This window comes from Lipophrys pholis, assembly GCF_963383615.2.
Source record: "Lipophrys pholis genome assembly, chromosome: 20".
Classification (NCBI taxonomy): Eukaryota; Metazoa; Chordata; class Actinopteri; order Blenniiformes; family Blenniidae; genus Lipophrys; species Lipophrys pholis.
In genome coordinates this window covers 19,883,503-19,888,638 of record NC_137648.1, presented here as the reverse complement: position 1 = coordinate 19,888,638, position 5,136 = coordinate 19,883,503, and positions in this window count along the sequence as shown.

Here is a 5,136-nt window from a genome sequence, read left to right as displayed (position 1 = left end):
CACATCAAGTCGTTTTTATCTTTGTTTCTAAGAGTTTTATCTTTGTTTTAATCTCTCTCTCTCTCTCTCTCTCTCATATATATATATATATATATATATATATATATATATATGTATATGTAAAATGTTAGGTGTTATTTTGTCAGTTGCAGGTTTAATGTTTTTAGATTAGGATATCTTTTTTTCACATTCAAATCCACCTTCAAAACGTTCTTTCACTCTCAGGTTCAAACTTTTAGCTCCGTTCTGGCGCCGGGGGGCGTGGCTTCGACTTTGAGGGGCGTGGCTTGTGAGTGACGAAAGCTCAGGACCTTCCCTGATTATGTTCCCTTCAGTAAACATAAAACCTTTCTGAAACAGTTTTCACTTGAAACGTGTAAAAAACCTCGATGTGTTTGTGCTGTGAAGGACTGATGACGTATCCAGGAAGTACTCTGTGTTTTCCAATCATTTTTACTCCAATACCCCCCCCCCAACAAACACACGTTTGGGAGCTTCTGGTAGTCCGAATGAAGGATGAACGTGTCTCCAGAACTGTCCACCAGAGGGCAGCACTGACCTGCTCACTATTAATTTCCAGCAGGGAAGAGACACCACTGTCTTTCTCCCAGGAAGCAGTTTGTTGTTTTTGCTTCGTCATGTCACTGCGCTTTACATCGTCAGCCAGTCAAGCAATCACGCATCATTTTCTTTTTCTTTTTTGTTATTGTCCCTATAATTTTTTTATTAATTATAATGTTCTATTTTCATTATGTGACTTCTATTTCTCTTCTTCCATCCCACTAAAACAAGTTTTTTTTTATTTTTATAATGGTCATAATGTTATGGCTGATCACTGTGCATGTCACACAACTAATCTAACGGATTTTTAGGCGTCGGATTTCGTTCCCTCTGGTTTTTTATCAGATTCCAGTTGATTTCTTCATAAAGTGAGACGATTCCTCCGATTCAGCGCCAGAAGACTAGAGGAACCTGAATGTCCCTGGATGCCTGAGTCTCTCCCGCCAGAGACGGCGTCTGAACTATGTCTTTGACAAACACAAACACGTCGTTCCATTATTTAATGCTCCGTTTGCCATGAGGAGGAATAATACCTGGAGCCTAATGAGAGCAGCTGAATCCAATCAGTGAGACCAGATTTTAATAGAGCCACGCAGGCAAGACGCTGTTTGATTTTCAGAAGCTTCCAGAACTAATTTAACAGGTTGTCCGAGGCCAAACTTTGACCGAGATGTGGCGTCACGCTGTTTTAAAGCTTTTCTCTCGGGTCGTTTCCTCCAAAACTCTCAAACGTTTATAGTCTGTGGGTGTAGTACACTAATTGATCCACAAGGGGGTTTCGTTGTCTATGTGAGACGTACTGCAGTGCGCAATTGAGAAACTTTCATAAAACTCCTAAACCAGCTGTATTTAACCAAAACCAGGACCGTTTCAGCAACTGCACGGCTTATTCCTCGCCTCACATGTTTTCAGAAATACTTGTTTAGGTAATAAAAGAGAACATTTGTCGGCGATGTCGCCATGTTGGTTTAAACTCCAGGAGCTGACAGACGAGTAGAATTTACATGTAGAGTTTCCATGTTGTCCCTGAAGTCTCTACCTCTTACAGTTCCTTTGAGAAGAAAAGCTTCAGATTGACTCCAAGGAACTAACATGTACATAAATAAAGACTACCGAGGATGTGAGGGGAAAAAAACCCCTGATCAAAACAACGAGAAGCCAGACAGAAGAGAAATATCCTACTTATGACAAAAAAACCTATAAATCTCAGCTCCCCCGAGCTGTAAAGTAACCATTACCTCCACGAAGCCTTCAAATTAAGTCTTATTTCTTAGTTAGGTGTAATAAATGTTACACACCCCATAAGTACAGTAAATATGCTGCAGTTTGCATGCCAGGCCACTAGGTGGTGTAGTGTGTTTATAATGGAAGAGCAGGACGTGAAGCTGCCCGCTCCACGGTGTCGCTGTACAAAAGAAATGTCCACTTTGTTGGAGAAAGGCTGTTAAATCCTAAAATAAAAACACCCTGAATCCTCCGTTGTTGTTTGCGACCACCGTCGTTCAGCTAACGACTAATAAAGTTACGCTGAAAGAATTTAAAAATGGTTCAAGGACCTTGTGACAAACTATTCAGGATCAGTTTCACAGACTTCATTCAATTTTTTTTATCAGGTTAAACACTCACAGCAAAGATTTAGGGAAAAGTTTACGAAACATTTCGAAATGAAAATGCATCGTTTTTATATTTACGTTTCAGAAAAGTTTCGCGGTTCCACGGCAACGCTTAAAACGTTGTCCGTTTATACTGCAGCATTTAATATATAGTTCAAAGAGGAACATTAGTTATGGGACGTACCAATACTTCTGTATCAATCACTGCTCTGCTATTGGTTGCGTTGACAGTGGGCCGAGTACACATCCCTGTGGTACTCCTGTGTGTACTGTGGCTGCAGCAGCTGGCATGTAGAGAGAAACCTCTGCCCAGACACAGACGGTCATGTGAGGACAGAACAGCAGTGGATCGATGGAACAATACAGCAGTGAAACACATCAGCAGGGAAAAATCCCACAAACTGTGTGTGTGTGTGTGTGCGTGTGTGTGTGTGTGTGTGTGTGTGTGTGTGTGTGTGTGTGTGTGTGTGTGTGTGTGTGTGTGTGTGTGTGTGTGTGTGTGTGTGTCATGGGGGGGTTCAATTACGACAATTTCTCCGGGTGTAAAACACCGTTTCCTCTTTTAAAAAAAAAAAGATCTCTTTCAGTTTGTTGAAACTAAAAATGCAATAAAAGACATTTTTATCTGTTTTGTTCTTTCAAATTTTCCAAAAGACGCTCAGTCGCTTTTGTATCGTTACCAGGTTCAGGTTGATGTTGAAGGACTCCAGCTTTTATTATGAAGGGTGTGTATTTCTCAGAGTGTGTGTGTATACAGTGTGTATTTCTAAGGGTGTGTGTGTATACAGTGTGTATTTCTAAGGGTGTGTGTGTATTCAGTGTGTATTAATCAGGGAGTGTGTGTATACAGTGTGTATTTCTAAGGGTGTGTGTGTATTCAGTGTGTATTAATCAGGGAGTGTGTGTATACAGTGTGTATTTCTCAGAGTGTGTGTGTATACAGTGTGTGTTTCTCAGGGTGTGTGTGTATACAGTGTGTATTTCTAAGGGTGTGTGTGTATTCAGTGTGTATTAATCAGGGAGTGTGTGTATACAGTGTGTATTTCTAAGGGTGTGTGTGTATTCAGGTTGTATTAATCAGGGAGTGTGTGTATACAGTGTGTATTTCTCAGAGTGTGTGTGTATACAGTGTGTTTTTCTCAGGGTGTGTGTGTGTACACTGTGTGTATTTCTCAGGGCGTGTGTGTATACACAGTGTGTATTTCTCAGGGAGTGTGTGTACACAGTGTGTATTTCTCAGAGTGTGTGTGTGTATACAGTGTGTATTTCACAGTGTGTGTGTGTATACAGTGTGTATTTCTCAGGGAGTGTGTGTACACAGTGTGTATTTCTCAGAGTGTGTGTGTATACAGTGTGTATTTCTCAGGGTGTGTGTGTACACAGTGTGTATTTCTCAGTGTGTGTGTATATACAGTGTGTATTTCTCAGGGAGTGTGTGTATACACAGTGTGTATTTCTCAGGGAGTGTGTGTACACAGTGTGTATTTCTCAGAGTGTGTGTGTGTGTGTATACAGTGTGTATTTCTCAGGGTGTGTGTGTACACAGTGTGTATTTCTCAGTGTGTGTGTATACACTGTGTGTATTTCTCAGGGCGTGTGTGTATACACAGTGTGTATTTCTCAGAGTGTGTGTGTGTATACAGTGTGTATTTCTCAGGGTGTGTGTGTGTATACACAATGTGTATTTCTCAGGGAGTGTGTGTGTACAGTGTGTATTTCTCAGGGTGTGTGTGTATACACAGTGTGTATTTCTCAGGGAGTGTGTGTGTGTACAGTGTGTATTTCTCAGAGTGTGTGTGTGTGTATACAGTGTGTATTTCACAGTGTGTGTGTGTATACAGTGTGTATTTCTCAGGGAGTGTGTGTACACAGTGTGTATTTCTCAGAGTGTGTGTGTGTATACCGTGTGTATTTCTCAGGGTGTGTGTGTACACAGTGTGTATTTCTCAGTGTGTGTGTATATACAGTGTGTATTTCTCAGGGAGTGTGTGTATACACAGTGTGTATTTCTCAGGGAGTGTGTGTACACAGTGTGTATTTCTCAGAGTGTGTGTGTGTGTATACAGTGTGTATTTCTCAGGGTGTGTGTGTACACAGTGTGTATTTCTCAGTGTGTGTGTATACACTGTGTGTATTTCTCAGGGCGTGTGTGTATACACAGTGTGTATTTCTCAGAGTGTGTGTGTGTATACAGTGTGTATTTCTCAGGGTGTGTGTGTGTATACACAATGTGTATTTCTCAGGGAGTGTGTGTGTACAGTGTGTATTTCTCAGGGTGTGTGTGTATACACAGTGTGTATTTCTCAGGGAGTGTGTGTGTATACAGTGTGTATTTCTCAGGGAGTGTGTGTGTACAGTGTGTATTTCTCAGGGAGTGTGTGTGTACACAGTGTGTATTTCTCAGCGAGTGTGTGTGTACAGTGTGTATTTCTCAGGGAGTGTGTGTATACACAGTGTGTATTTCTCAGGGAGTGTGTGTGTATACAGTGTGTATTTCTCATGGAGTGTGTGTGTACGGTGTGTATTTCTCAGGGAGTGTGTGTGTACACAGTGTGTATTTCTCAGGGAGTGTGTGTTTACAGTGTGTATTTCTCAGGGAGTGTGTGTATACACTGTGTGTATTTCTCAGGGAGTGTGTGTGTATACAGTGTGTATTTCTCAGGGAGTGTGTGTGTACACAGTGTGTATTTCTCAGGGAGTGTGTGTGTGTATACAGTGTGTATTTCTCAGGGAGTGTGTGTGTGTATACAGTGTGTATTTCTCAGGGAGTGTGTGTAGGGGCGGGGATTAGCAGCATCACCGCCTGATGCAGACTCTCTCTGTTCCGTTAATCTCCGGCTGAGGTCCGCTGCTCTCCTCCGGTTCTCCTCCGGTTCTTCCCCGGCCCGGTTCGTCCTGTCAGCCGGAGCTGCTCTCCGACCTTGTCCGAGCTCCTCCGAGGTTCTCCGCGGGTCTTCGGCGA